Below are 16,563 nucleotides of genomic sequence, written 5' to 3'. Positions count from 1 at the left end.
ATTTATGAGAGATCAAAGATTCTAACCATGAGAAATGGATAGTGGGAGGGTTTATTTGTTTGAAAAGTTAATAATTTATTTTCTTCAGATAATAGTCTCTCAATTGTTACTGCTTGGTTTCTTAGCAATCAACATTTTTTTCTCCACATTTTTAAAAAAATTATTTCATCCTTCAAATACTCCATGGGGTAGGGATGGGGAGAGGCAAGGGAACGGTTGAATTTTAAGTAGTGATTCATTTTCAATTGGGCTAATGCTGATGTTTCCTTTGACTATAATATACAGTATATTTGTAGAAAGTTTTAAAATAAGGTAGATTAAAATAAAAGCTAAAACACATTTTTCAGTATTTTATAAAAACCTGGAAATTCAAACCTTGTAAAAATTCTTATGGATAACATTGTATTTATTTTTTATTACTTGGGAGAAGTAATTGATTATAAAAGAACAAAGAAACTGCCTCCATGAATAAATCATGCACATATTTCTTATTTTTCTTCTATTGCAACTACATTAACTATTTAGTACACAGACTATAAAATAATAGAGCAGTTGGCAATGGAACTAAGAGAGAGTGTACATCACCTGGAAATCATGAACTCCATTAATCATTATTCATTGACATCTCTTCTGGACACAGTAAATGAATTCCCTTTTATTGAATTTCATTGGGGAGGAAACATATGCATTTGTGTTTGAACACTGGAGAATTGAATCATGACTAATGGGTGCATTTTTGGCATCACATGTGAAGAAGGAAGAGCCTCTCTGTTTTGAACATCCAAGAAGTGGACTGTAGAAGATAATTTTTTAGAGTCGTCTATGCAGCTCTCGACTCTTGGCTAAAAATCATCCTCCACTCCCAAAGGAGTAGGTAGTGACAGTTATGTTTGTGATATCATAATACTAATCTCTTAGCCAATACTGTTTGGAACTGAGGTAGACACAAGATGAGAGGATCAGGTTCTTTCTCAAGAAATGTTGAATTGAGAGGTATAGAGAGTCAGAAGAAGTCCTGTTAATAGCAGAACAATAAAGTGAAGAGTCACAGGTTTCTGTTCCTGAGGTACCAGAACTTTCTGATTTTTCCCACTCCTGGGTCCTATTTTTCTACTTTCTCTTTTATTTCATGATATACCACAGTATACTTTGAGATATATTTTTGTTTTGTTAAGCTCGTTAGGTATGGTTTTCTGATAAAGATTCTCAGCTTATAAGCAGTTTGAAATCCTCTTAAGTATCCTTTCCACTTTTTAGATTAATAAACCAAGACATGAAGAGGTTTAATCAATTACACAAAGCACCAAGTTACAAGACTATTTGAAAAAAATATCTGAGACTTGAAGACTATTGTAATATCTGTAATACTTTTTCAAGCTCACATATTTATATAGTTAAAGAAAAAGCAAGTTTGCTTTATGGCAGGTTATAGGGACATTAATATTTTAATATCACTGAGAAAAAAATCTTAAATTAGATATGAATTACATGATATATACATACATACTTTTATTAATCCTAAAAACTGAGACATTAGCCTCTACAAATTAAGAAAGTGAGGAAAATGTCACTAATTTCTTCTAAGTCTTCCTGTTGGTAAATCATGATGGATTTGAGATATGATTCCATTTCTTATTGACCCCAGTGTTTGTGTTCCATTTCAAACTATGAACAGAATTTTAGAAAACCCAGCTTGAAAAAAAGCCAAAGCTTATTTACCCATTAGCTATCTCCAACTTTTATCAATTATTTTGTTTCCAGAGATGTAAGTATCATAAATTCCATACAAGTGTGCCTGAAAATTCTCATCGCTATTTGATAGATCTTACTTTTATGTAAATAAAGCAATTCTAATGACAACATGTGACATACCAAATAGCTAAAAGCCATAAGTGGAAAATGAAAAAATTGAAAATCACTTTTAGGCAGATTTTCAATTAGAAAATTAGACCCTAGACATATTGCAAAATTCTTCTTGCTTTCTAATTCCTAAATGTGGTTTTCTTTCGCATAGAAATGTGATCATCTTTCTTTTTTTCACTCCTGACATTGAAATTTTTCCATTGTACCAGAATCATCCTCATTCAAAATAAATCACTGATATTTTATTCTACTTGTTTAACACATGGCTCCATGTTACTACCTCAGTGAACACCCAGTATCAAGCCTTGACTGACAAGTCTGGTGAGTACTGCTTCCTGCTTCCCTACACTCAAAGAATTAAGTGTATTTGCATACTTGTATTTAAAGGAAGTTCTAAGATGACTAATTTCTAAACCAGGTGTTAGGTACACATTAATTACAATCAAAGAAGTTTAAAACTTAGAACAAAAAAGAGACATGTGCAGGTAATCCAAGGGGTAGAATATGGGGGCGGGAAAGTGGACAAGGGTTTATAATATGTAGAATGTGTATAGAAGTAGCCAACCTAAAAATTCCATACTGGAAAATTGGTGCTTTGATATGATGATGACATCGTCACGTTTTTATTTTTCTTTGGTGTTCTTATTTGAGAAGTTTGCTAAATAAGATTAAAGAGCCCTGAAACTGACTAGAAGCAAGGGTAGACTCTATCTCTGCAACTAGGTGATGAAGACCTATAAACACTAGTACCTTAATTTGTTCTTCTTATGATGATAGTACATTTATATTTTGCCTCTTATCTTTACAATAAATTCTGGCATTAAGCCACAGGAAATATAGTGATTTGTTTCTTTAAACTGCTCAGATCTGGTAAATAATTTTGAGTGCTGATAAATGTTATAATTATTCTAAACAGTTTCCCATAGTATAGTAGTTTGGAACACTTATTCTGTAACATGTAGGAAATCCATACAAGAAGAAAGCTCTGTAACATAATGGCTACTTTGTCTACCAACATTCCACTTGTCTCCCAAATGGCACCACCATTTTGAGTACAATATGCCAGGCATTTATATAGATATGTACACGTTTTCACCAAATAACTGAAAAGGGCAATGAAAGAATTGGTTAAGAATAAAGTAACCCTTATCACGGACTTTTACAACAATATATAATTTACCTTAAAAGTGGCTCAAGAATGATTATATAAAACTATAATATGGAAAAATTATTTTTAAGAACAGTTCTGCTTGAAACACTTGTGGACTGGAGGAATAAAGTCTCTGAAAATTTGCTCCTGTATAAAAGTACTAAGAACACTTGCAGCGGCGCCTGGGTGGCTCAGGAGGTTAAACGTCCGACTTGGGCTCAGGTCATGATCTCATGGTTTGTGGGTTTGAGCCCCGTGTGGTGGGTACTCTGTGCTGACAGCTCAGAGCCTGGAGGCTGCTTTAGATTCTGTGTTTCCTTCTCTCTCTCTGCCCCTCCCCTGGTCCCACTGTGTCTCTATCTCTCAAGAATATATAAATGTTAAAAAATAAAAAAATTCAAAAAGAACACTTGCAAAAATTGTGAAAATCAACTCTTTAAAATGTTTACTTATTTGAGAGAGAAACAGAGAGAGGGAGCACAAGTGGGGGAGGGGCAGAGAGAGGGGGAGAGAGAGAGAATCCCAAGCAGGTCTGGGCTGTCAGCACAGAGCCTGTGAAAAGCAACCTTTTAAGAACTATGGAAATTAACCAGAAGTTTGCAACAATTCAAGGACAATTTATTCAAGAAAAAAACAGATGAATCTCCCTAAGAACACAGCATTTTGACCCGACCCATTCCCATTCTCCTCTCCCCAGCTCTGCCTCAGCCTTGGAAAGTAACAGTCTTGTAACCATGGTAGCTGGGAAAATTAGCAGCCTAGCAGTCACTGGGTGCAATAGAATAGGTTTGGAGACTTCCAACAAGTCATATCCACAAATTTGTTACATTTTTCCTGTTTGACAGCTCTTTGGAAAAGCTCAAATTCTATTTGACCTAACTCAGAACTCACTCTGTGAGAACAATCTTAGAGCATTTGTTGAAAAATATCAGTGGCACTTGTTTATTATCACAGGGGCCCAAGACCATACTATCAGTTGAGACTAGCAAAAGATTGACCAAAAAAATTAAAAACTGGGGAATGAAGTGTCTATAGGAGGCTTTGCAAAGTTTCAACATGTTCCTGGAACTACTGAAAGTCACACACATATGGAAAGCTATGTACATGCCCAGGAAAGACCTCATAAGGAATTAAATTTTGAACTTTTGTGGACTATGGGGCTCTGCATAGGCAGAAAGTGAAGGCTAAAACAGAGTTGTGAACTGTCTGCAGGAGCATTGAAGACATGCCCCAATGTGCACGTGCACACACACACACACGGGCACACAGAGCCCCTTGGCAAAGCCTGGAGACTTATTGCTTCAAAGCATTTAATTAAATCTTTGCTAACCACTAACCTAACTGAGCACAGACTGCAAGGGCTGTAAATGACAAGGACTGAAGCTTTTACAGAAATAATCCAGGAAATAAGCAGCATTGCCAACAACAAAACCTGGTGGAGAAGGGGCTTCCAGAGTTTTCCAAAGTTTATTATATTATTTTAAATATCTAGTTCTCAACAAAAAAAATTCTTAGGCACACACAGAAGCCAGGGGGGAAAAAGCAGCCAATAGAAACTGTCCTTCAGCGGGGCGCCTGGGGGGCTCAGTCGGTTAAGCCTCCGACTTCGGCTCAGGTCACGATCTCGTGGTATGTGAGTTCGAGCCCCGCGTCGGGCTCTATGCTGACTGCTCGGAGCCTGGAGCCTGTTTCAGATTCTGTGTCTCCTTCTCTCTCTGACCCTCCCCTTTCATGCTCTGTCTCTCTCTATCTCAAAAATAAATAAAAACATTAAAAAAAATTAAAAAAAAACTGTCCTTCAGCAATCATTTACTAGATGAAAACTTTAAATCAGCATAATTAAGTTCAAAGAACTAAACTAAGCCATGTCTGAAGACTTAAATAAATATGAGAATGATGTCTCACCAAGGACAGAGTATTAATAAGGAGATAGAAATTATAAAAAACAAGTAGAAATTCCAGAAGTGAAAGCACAATAATGAAATGAAAAAAAAATCACTAGAAGGTTTTTTATGGGTTAAATTGTATCCCCCTCTCCCATTTATGTTGTTGTTCCAATGTCCATACTTTAGAATGAGACCTTATTTAGAGATAAGGCCTATACAGAGGTAATCAAGTCAAAATAAGAGGGTTAGGATGGACCTTAATTTAAAAGAATAGATTTCCTCATAGAAAAAGGACATTTGGAGACAGAGACACACATATAGAACTCACGTTAACATAAAAACAGAGATAGGGGTGCTGTGTCCACAAGCCCAAGAATATCAAAGATTGCTGGCAGACAGCCACATAAGAGATACATGCAACAAATTCTTCCCAACGACCCTCAGAAGTAACCAACCCTACAAATGTCTTAATCTCAGACTTCTAGCCTTCAGAATTGTGATACAATACATTTCTGTTGTTTTAACTCATTCAGGTTATGGTACTTTGTAATGGCAGCCCTAACAAACTAATATAGAATGCAAGAGAATATTTGAGCAGCCTGAAGAAAGAATCCTAAAACTTGAACTTCAAGCAATTGAGATGATCTAGTGTGAGAAATAGAAAGAAAAAAGAATAAAAGAAAATAACCAGAACCTTTGAGAACTGTGGGCCATCATCAATCATACCAACACATGCATAATGGAATCCAGGAAAGAGATAATTTTAAAAAGGGGGGCAGAAAGAATATTTAAAGAAATAATGACTAAAACCTCCTCATATTTGATGAAAAACTCCAATTCATACATCCAAGACCTCTGAATTTCTAAGCAGGATTAACTTAAAGATATCCACAGGTAGGCATATAATGGAATTGTCAAAAGACAGAGACAATCATAAAATTGGGTAGAACAAAAGGTCTCATGATGCAAAAGTGATTCTTCATAACACTAATAACTTACCTCCCATCAGAAGCAGTAGAGCCAGAAGGAAGTGGGATAATATGCTCACGGAGCTGAAAGAAAAAGAGGTCAACTGAAAATTTGATACACAGCAAAACTATCTTTCAAACATGAAAGAGAAATTAAGATTCCCAGACAAACACAGAGAATTTGTCACCCATAGGACTTCTCCACGAGAAAAATAAAGGGAGTTCTTATGGGTAAAATGAAAGGCTATTAGATAGTAACTCAACTCCACACAAAGAAGTAAAGAGCATAGGCAAAGAGGATTATGTAGGTAAGTATCAAAGTCAATAAAACTATCTATTTGTTTTTCATTATTTTTTCTCCTACCCCTTTAGGAGATTCATGATTTATGTAATAATTCTGATTCATGTAGTAATAGGCTACCCCATGTATCAGGAATTATAAAAATTATTGATGGGCTTATAATGTATGAAAATATAATTTGTATAACAATAACAACATGCAGGGGAGGGAATGGGGAGGGAATGGACATAGGTCCAGGGGCAAACTTTTCATATGCTATTGAAATTAAATTGTAATCTGAGCTAGATTGTCTAAAAATAATGTTAACTGTAATTTCCAGGGCAATGACTAAGAAAGTAACTCAAAACCTATAGTAAGAGAAATGAGAGAAACAAAATGTAGCAGTTGGAAATCCTATCTTATTTATAACTAATTGTTTTAAGTATCAATGGACTAAACATTCTAATCAAAAAGCAGAGATTAGCACAATTAATAAAAAAATCATGATATGCTGTCTACAAGAGATACACTTTTAGATTCCAGCACACAAATAGGTTGAAGGATGCAGACAGTAACCAAAAGAGAACTGAAGGGCCTATATTGATTTTTAGGTAAAATTTGTTTTTAGAGACCAAAAAAAAGGGTATAATGGTAAAAGTGTTCATCAGAAAGACACAAAAATGATAAACATATATTCCCCTGATAATACAAGCTGACAACACATGAAACAAAACTCACAACATTGAAGAGTTAAATAGACAATTAAAAAAAAATAATAGTTGGTGACTTTAATACCCCACTTTCAATAATAGAACAACTAGGCAGAAATAGCCAGTAAAATAGAGGCTTTCACCAATGCTATAAACCAAGCATACCCAACTATAAAATACTTTACCCAACAACAACAAAATACATAGTTTTTGTTTGTTTGTTTTGTTTTTGTTTTGTCTGATTATGTGGAACATTTTTCAGGACAGAATGTTAGGTCATAAAACAAGTATCATTGAATTTAAAATGACTGAAATCATACAAAGTGTGCTCACTGAACACAATGAATTAAATTAGAAATTAGTAACATAAGAAAAATTGAGAAATTTATGAATATTTGGAAATTAAACAAATGCAATCCTAAATTACCAATGAAACAAAGATTATATAACAAGATAAATTTAGAAAAATCTCTTGAGAAAAAAATACAAACAAAATATACTGAAACTTACAGGATACAGCAAAAGCAGTGTTTAATGGAAAATTTATAGAAATGGCTGCCTATATTAAAAAAGAAAAGAGCTCTCATCAGTTACCTAATCATTCCCCTTAGGAAGACACAAAAAGCAAACTAGACCTAGGCAAAAAGAAAGCAAAAATATTAATAATTAGAGGAAAAAAAACTATAAAGACAATCAACAAAATAAAAGTTGGTTCTCTGCAAAGATCTCCCAAGTTGACAAAACTTCAGCTGGACTAAGAAGAAAAAGACTCAACTGCTAAAATCAGTAAAGAGGGGACATTACTGACTTTATGGGAATAAAAAGAATTATTACTACACTGTTAACAACTGTACTTCAAAAACTAGGTAACCTGTATGAAATGGATAAATTGCTAGAAAGACTCAAACTACTAAAACTGACTTCAGAAGGAATACCTAGACATAAAACAAGTACAGAAAGTGAATTAGTAATAAAACAAACAACCTTCCTCCAGAGAAAAGCCAAGACCCAAATGGTTTCAGTGGAGAATTTTACTAAAAGCTTTAGGAAGTATTAACATCAATATTTCACAAGCTCTTCCAAAAAATAGATGATGAGGAAGAAACACTTTCTCACTTGTTCCATGAGGCGACTATTTCCTTAATACCGAATACAGGCAACGAAATCATAAAAAAAACAAAACTACAGACCAACGCATTTCATGAATACAGAGGCAAAATCCTCAATGAAATATTAGCAAACAAATTCAGTAACCTATAAAAAGGATTATACTCAATGGCTAAGTGGGATTCATCCCAAGACTGCAAGACTAATTTTACATATACAAATCAACCACTGTAAAATACCTCATTAATATAAAATAGGAAAAAAACCTCATGATCAATTCAATAGACAGAAAAAATCATTTGATAAAAATTTATGACAAAAACACAACAAAGTAGGAATAGAAAGGCAGTATCTATTTTTATTTATTGATTGATTTATTTTTCACATATGATCACACATACACTTTATTTTTTAAATTTTCTTTAAAGTTAACATACAGTACAATATTGGTTTCAGGAGTAGAATTCAGAGATTCAAAACTTACAAACAATACCCAGTGCTCATCCCAAGTGCCCTCCTTAATACCCATTACCCATCTAACCCATCTCCCACCCACCTCCCTCCATCAACCCTCAGTTTGTTCTCTACCATTAAGAGCCTCTTGTGGTTTGTTTCCCTCTCTTCTCTACCCCCTTCCCTTATGTTCATCTGTTTTGTTTCTTAAATTCCACATGAGTGAAATCATATGGTATCTATCTTTATTTGATTGACTTGTTTCCTTTGCACAATACATTCTAACCCCACCCACGTCACTGCAAAAGGCAAGATTTCATTCTTTTTGAAGACTAAGTGATATTCCATTGTGTGTGTGTGTGTGTGTGTGTGTGTGTGTGTGTGCGTGTGTGTATACACCACTTCTTCTTTATCCATTCAATAGTCGATGGATATTTGGGCTCTCCATAGTCTGACTACTTTTGATAATGCTGCTATAAACATTGGGCTGAATGTACCCCTTTGAATCTATTTTTGTATCCTTTGGGTAAATACCTAATAGCATGATTGCTGGGTCATAGGATAGTTCCATTTTTAGTTTTTTAAGAAACCTCCATACTGTTCTCCAGAGCAGCTAGGGCAGTTTACATTCCCACCAACAGTGTAAGAGAGTTCAGAAGGAAAAATTTTAATCTCATATAAACATCTATAAAAAACTCATAACTAATGTCATACTGAATAGTCAAAGAATTAATGCTTTCCCCTTAAGTTTGGGAGTAAGAAAAGAATGTTCTCTCCTACCACTTATATTCAACATTGTAGTGAGGGCTCTAGGCAGGGAAATTGGGCAAGAAAAATAAGTTGAAGTTACTGTGACTGGAATGGAAGAAGTAAAATTATTTCTATTCACAAATGGCATGATCTTGTATGGAGAAATCTTAAATAAATGGGAAAAAAATCAATTGTAATTCTGCACACATGCAACGAACACTATGAAAACAAAACTAAGGAAACAGTTTCCTATACAATATCATCCCAAAAAGAAACTGTGAAGAATATGTTAATAAAGGGAGTTCAAAACTTTTTTATTAAAACCGCAAAACATCAACGAAAGAAAGAAGATCTGAACAAATGGAAGACATTTCATATACATAGTTTAGATGACTTAATATTTTAAAAGGCAGTATTTTCTAAATTGATCTGCAGATTTAAAGCAATCTTTTTCAAAATGCAAGTTGATTTTTCTGCAGGGATTGACAAGCTGATCCCAAAATTTATATGGAATTTCAAGGAGCCCAGAACAGCAAACAATCTTTAAAAAGAACAAAGCAGGTGGGCCCACACATCACAATTTCCAAACTTTATATAAAACCACTATATTCAGGGGCACCTGCGTGGCTCAGTCAGTTAAGCGTCCGACTTCAGCTCAGGTCATGATCTCACCCTCCATGAGTTTGAGCCCCGCGTCAGGCTCTGTGCTAACAGCTCAGAGCCTGGAGCCTGCTTCAGATTCTGTGACTCCCTCTCTCTCTGCACCTCCCCTGCTCATTCTCTGCCTCTCTCTCTCTCAAAAATAAAAAAAAATAAAAAACATAAAAAAAATAAAACCACTATATTCAGCAGTGTGGTACTCGCATCAGTAGAATACAATCAAGAGTTCGGATATTGAGAATTACATTCAGAGTCGGTTGTTTTTTCAACAAGAGTGCCAACAATTAATGGGAAGAGAATGGTATTTCAACAAACAGTTGTGGGACAACAAAGTATCCACACGCCAGAAATTGAAGCTGGACTTCTACTCATCTGTGTACAAAAATTAACTCAGATGGATCACAGAACTATATGGAAGGGCTTGAAATAAAAAATTCTTTGAAGAAAGATAAGGAGTAAATCTCTGTGACCTTGGAATAGGCATTTTTTTTATATGATGCCAAAGGCACAAGTAACAAGAGAAAATAAAGATAAATGAATATCATTCAAAAGACTTTTTTTTAAAGTCGTGCTTCAGTGAAAATTATCAAATAAGTGAAAGAATAACTCAGGAAATGGGAGAAGAGAACTGCGAATCATGTATCTGACAAAGGTTTTGCAGCCGGAATAAATAAAGATCTTACAGCTCACCAATAAAAGCACAAATGATTCGATTTCAAAACAGGCAAAGGAATGACATCAAAAACATAAAATGTGTATGTGGGGGTGGGAAAAAAGTGCTTTTGGAATCTGTTTTCACTTAAGCAACCACCAACTTAAAATAATTATATACATAGCCTGTGTTACATATGAACCTCATGGTAACAACAAACTAAAAACCTATAATAAATACACAAAAAATAAAGAGGAATCCAAACATAATTCTAAAGAAAATCATCAAATTACAGGGGGAGGGAAGTAAGAGAAGAAGAATCAACAGAGAACTACAAAAACATCCAGAAAACAGTTAACAAAATGGCAACAAGTAGATACCTATCAATAATTACTTTAAATATAAATTAACTAAATGCTTCAATCAAAAGATATATAGTAAATAAATGGGTAAAAAGGGCAAGACTCATCCAGATGCTACCTACAAGAGACTTTGCTTCAGACCTAATGACACAAACAGACAGCAAGGGAAGGCATAGGAAAAAATATTCCATGCTAATGAAAATGAAGAAAAAGTTGAGGTAGCAATACTTATATTAGACAAATTAGACTTTAAAACAAAAATAGTAGGAAGAGACAAAGAAAGGCAATACATAGGGATAACAAGAAGATATAATATAAATATACATACACCCACATAGAAGCACCTAAATACATAAAACAAGTATTAACAGACATAAGGGAACTTTAATATCTAACTTATATCATCCAAATGTAAGATTATCCAGACAGAAAATCATCAAGAAAACAGAAGCTTTAAATAACATATTAGACCAGATGGACTAAATACATGAGTACAGAAAATTCAGTCTAAAAACTGCAGAATACACATTCTTTTGAAGTATATATGGAATATTCTCCAGGCTACATCACACGAAGGGCCACAAAACAAGCCTGAATAAATTTAAGAAGACTGAAATCATATCAAGCATCTTTTCTGACCAGGAAGGTATGAAACTAGAAATCAATTACAAGAAAAATGGGAAAACATAAATGCATGGAGATTAAACAACATGCTGTTCAACAGCCAATGAGTCAAAGAAAAAAATCAAGGAATAAAAAAATACCTTGAGACAAATGAAAATGGAAACATGACTCATCAAAATTTACGGGACATAACAATAGCAGTTCTAAGAGGGAAATTCATTGTGACACAGGCCTATTTCAAGAAACAGGAAAAACTCCAAATGAACAATCTAAGTTTATACCTAAACTAGAAAAAGAAACTAGAAAACGAAAAACAAACAAAGCCCAAAGCTGTGAGAAAGAAGTAAATCAGAAAGATCAGAGTGGCAATAAAGAGAGATTTTAAAAAGAGAAAAGATCAATTAAACTAAGAGCTCGTTCTAAAGAACTAAACTGGTTCTGTGAAAAGATAGACAAAATCGATAAACCTTTAGCCAGATTTATCAAGGAAAAAAGAGAGCGCTAATAAATAAAATCAGATATGCAAGAGAAGCACAACAGACTCCACCGAAATATTAAGATTATAAGAGATTATTATGAACAATCATATGCCAGCAAACTGGAAAACCTAGAAGAAATGGATAAATTTCCAGAACCATTCAGTCTTCCAAGTCTGACTCAAGAAGAAATAGAAAATCTGAACTGACTGATTACTAGTAATAAAATGGAATCCATAATCCAAAAACCCCCAACAAACAAAAGTTCAGGACCAAATGGCTTCACAGTTCCCTCTACCTAACACTTAAAGAAGAGTTAATGTTTATCCTCAAACTATTCCAAAAAGTTAAAGAGTGCAGAATGCTGCCCAATTCATTCTATGATGTCAGCATTACGGTGATAACAAAACCAGATAAAGACTCTACCATTAATAAATAAATAGTATCCCTGATGAACATAGAAACAAACATCTTAACAAAATATTTGCAAACCAAATTCAGCAATGTATTAAAAGGATCACACACTATAATCAGGTGGGATTGATTCCAGGGATGCAAGGATGATTTCATACATGCAAATCAAACAATGTCACACACCACATTAACAAAATGAAGGATAAAAACCATACAATCATCTCATTAGATGTAGCAAAGCACTTAACAAAATTCAACTCGCATTTCTAACAAAAATTAGCCAAGTGGATACAGAGGGAATGTACCTTAATATAATAAAGGCTACAAATGAACGACTGTCAGCTATAATCGTGCTCAATGATGAAAAGCTGAAAGCTTTTCCTCTAAGATCTGGAACAAGGTAAGGGTGCCCACTTCTCTGCCACTTTTATTCAAAATAGTGCTGGAATTCATAGCCACAAAAGTCAAACAAGGAAAAAAATGATTCAGATTAGTAAAGAATAAATAAAACTGTCACTATTTGCAGATGAATACCCTAGAGACTTCACCAAAAGCTACTAAAACCAATAAGTGAATTCAGTAAAGCTGCAGAACACAAAAATAATATACAAAAATCTGTAGCGTTTCTATACACTAATACTGAACTAGCAGAAAGAGAAATTAAGGACACAATCCCACTTACAACTGCATCAAAAGGAATAAAATGCCTGGGAATAAATGTAACCAAGGAGGTAAGAGACCTATACTCTGAAAATTATAAGACACTGATAAAAGAAATTCAAGATGACAAATAAATGGAAAAATATACTGTGCTCATGGATTCGAAGAATACTGCTAAAATGTCCATACCATGCAAAGCAATCTACAGATTCAGTGCAATCCCAATCAAGACCAGTAGCACTTTTTTTCATAGAATTAGAACAAAAAATATTAAAATTTGTATAGAGGACCACAAAAGACTTTGAATATCCAAAGCAATCTTGAGACAGAAGAGCAAAGCTGGAAGCATCATTCTCCCTGTTTTCAAACTATACTACAAGGCTCTAAAATCAAAATAATATGATACTGGCACAAATATAGACACATAGATCAACAGAACAGAATAGAGAGCCCAGAAATAAACTTATGCTTATATGGTCAACTTATCTATAACAAAGGAGACAAGAACATACAATAGGAAAACACAATCTCTCCAATAAATGGTGCTGGGACAACTGGACAGCTACATGTGAAGAATGCAAATGGACCACTTTGTAACAACATATACAAAAATAAAATGGATTTTAAAGACTTCTCACAAAACTCTGAAAAGAAAATGTAAGAAGTAAACTCTTGGACATCAGTTTTAGCAATATATATTTTTCTGATCTGTCTTCTCAGAGAAGCGAAACAAAAGCAAAAATTAACAATTTCAAGTCCATCAAGCTAAAAAGCTTTGCAGAGTGAAGGAAACCATCAACAAAATGAAATGGGAGAAGATAGTAGTAAATGATACATACAATAATATCCAAAATATGTAAAGAACTCATATAACACAATATCAAGAAAGCTAAACCAAGACAAATAATCTCATTGAAAAATTGGGAGAGGATCTGAATAGACATTTTTCCAAAGAAGACATACAGATGGCCAACAGCACACGGAAAGATGATCATTACAATCACCAGGAAAATGCAAATCAAAAGATACTATATTACATCAGCCAGAATGGCTGGTACCAAAAAGACAAAAAATAAAAAGAGACAAGTGTTGGCGAGGAGATGGAGGAAAGGGAATCCTTGGGTACTGTTGGTGGAAATGCAAATTGGTATAGTAATTATGGAAAGTCCTCAAAAAATTAAAAACAGAAATATCAGACAATCCAGTAATTCCACTTCTGGGTATTTACCCAAAGAAAATGAAAACACTAATTCGAAAAGATGTATTTATCCCTATGTTTACTGCAGCATTATTTACAACAGCCAATATGTGGAAGCAACCTAGGTGTCCATCAACAGCTGAATGGATGAGAAAGATGTGATTACACACACACACACACACACACACACACACACACACACACGTTACTCAATGGAATACTAAGCCATAAAAAAGAATGAAATCTTGCTATTTGTGACAACGTGGATACAACTAGAGAGTATTATGTGAAGCGAAATAAGTCAGATAAAAAGGACAAATACCATGTGATTACACTCACATGTAGAATCTAAAAAACAAAACATAGGGTTGCCATATGACCCAGCAATTTCACTTCTAGGTACATACCCAGTTTCCTTTGGAGTTGAAAACAACTTCCATGTGCAAGTTTTCTTCCACATGAGTGTTCATAGCAACGCTATTTATAAAGGTCAAATTGTAAATGAGTCCAATGCCCATCAACTGATAAATGGATAAACAAGTGTGGTAATTAATACAATGCAATATTATTCAGTAATAAAACAAAAATGAGGGGTTCCTGGGAGGCTCCATTGGTTAAGCATCTGACTCTTGATTTTGGCTTAGGTCATTATCTCACAGTTTGTCGGATTGAGTCCCGCATGGGGCTCTGTATTTTTTTGAATTTTTTGTATTTCTTTGATTTTTTTTTCAGGAAGAATACATGGTTAGTGTGCTTTTAATTTCTTGAAAAACTAATAATTTCATTTCTTTTCCTAACATATTCCTAACATCTTTTCCTAACATCTTTTCCTAACATTTTGGCTGCTGACAGTATGGATAAAAACTAAAAATTGATTATTGGATACATTATATAGAAAATACACACTATGTATCAATTTTGCTTTCTTGTATATAAAGCCTTATACACTTTCAATTTAAGTGTATGCCACAAATATATAACTATCGATCATATTGACTATAATAAAACTTTTCAATACACTTAACATAAAATGTATGCTACTCAATGTATGCTGGAATAGTGAATTTAATTCCATAAGAAAAAAGCAGTGTTCTTGCTTCATTTATGTAAGAAGAAAAATGTTTATATCTTCTCTTTGAACTTTGGTTTATAATAATATAAATAATATAAACTTATATGAATTAAAAATTTTATTAGCTATGAAAAGTAAGAGAATACTGAAAAATGAAATTGGCCTTTGCTCACACGTTCATTCATTACATGACTATTGAATAATGTCTAGATGCTAAGAACTATTTTAGGCTCTGGATATATGTCATCATTTTTCCAATTATTGATATTTCTAGGGGGTGCCATTATTTATGCACCTTATCTTTCATCGAAGAACAGTATCATAGTATAGTGATACTGCAAGTTTCCCAAGCTATCCATTTTGGAATCATCTCTTGATGTGCATATTCAAGGACTGACTATATATTCATAATGCTTCTTCACTCATCAGTTAATTTTTGTCCAATGTTCAAATTTTAAAGAGAAAATTAGTAACTTCCTTTACTGGTTCCCTTGTATCCAGATTCTCTGTCAACTATTTAAAAGTACCAATCTTGTTATTCCACAGTAAAACCAAGCCGACATGCTGGATTCTATGGCATGTAAGACTGATAAGACCACTTCTGTTTACAGAGAGCTTACAATCAATATAGAAAAAAAAGTTATGCCCAAAGAAATTTTAATTAAAGGTATGATTTTTAATAATTGTAAGAGAAAGGGGGAAAAAGTATGTCACAGTATTGAACAAACAAAAAAGAATTTTGTAATATTGTTCCATTCAAAAACCACATGTCTTCCCATAGGAAGAAGTTACCACTGCTTGGCTGACATAAGATTCTTTTCATGGATGTTCCTGATTTACCATTCCAATCATCTCTCTTCAGTCTCCTAGATTAAGATGTACTCTTAGCAAAATCAGTCCTTTACTAAATCTGAAGTTCGTTTTGTTCTTTTCCGCCTTCACGCTTCTGCCTTTCTGCTATTTCTCTTAAAGACCCAGTAGAAATCTCAATTTCTCCACTAATTCACTCATCTTATCTCAGATGAGTCCTAATAAAGCATATTTCTTTTATATTTGGAGCACAATAGTTATATATTGGTTTCTATGGTGGTTATATGCTCTCTCTCATACACATATGTAGTATCTCACTCTATTAATATTTAGCACAGTGCTTTGCAGAGAACAGGTGCTTAATGAATATTTAATTTCTTTTTCTATTTATTTATTTGAGAGAGAGAGAGAGAGAAAGCACGCACACATGTGCACACAAACAGAGAAGAGGGGTACATGGAGAGAGAC

General features: G+C 33.9%; 1 long non-coding RNA gene across 1 annotated transcript; it reads left to right on the top strand.

Annotated features, from left to right (window-relative positions):
* The first annotated feature begins 1,005 nt into the window (after positions 1 to 1,005).
* On the top strand, positions 1,006 to 16,229 carry LOC125163325 (uncharacterized). Its single transcript, XR_007151408.1, has 4 exons — positions 1,006 to 1,066; positions 2,073 to 2,184; positions 15,832 to 15,952; positions 16,067 to 16,229. It is a non-coding gene; the product is annotated as an uncharacterized LOC125163325 (long non-coding RNA).
* Positions 16,230 to 16,563: the final 334 nt, after the last annotated feature.

This window comes from Prionailurus viverrinus, chromosome B1 (genome assembly GCF_022837055.1).
Source record: "Prionailurus viverrinus isolate Anna chromosome B1, UM_Priviv_1.0, whole genome shotgun sequence".
Taxonomy (NCBI): domain Eukaryota; kingdom Metazoa; phylum Chordata; class Mammalia; order Carnivora; family Felidae; genus Prionailurus; species Prionailurus viverrinus.
Note: the sequence above shows the minus strand (reverse complement) of the source record. Positions and strands in the feature narration are given on the sequence as shown.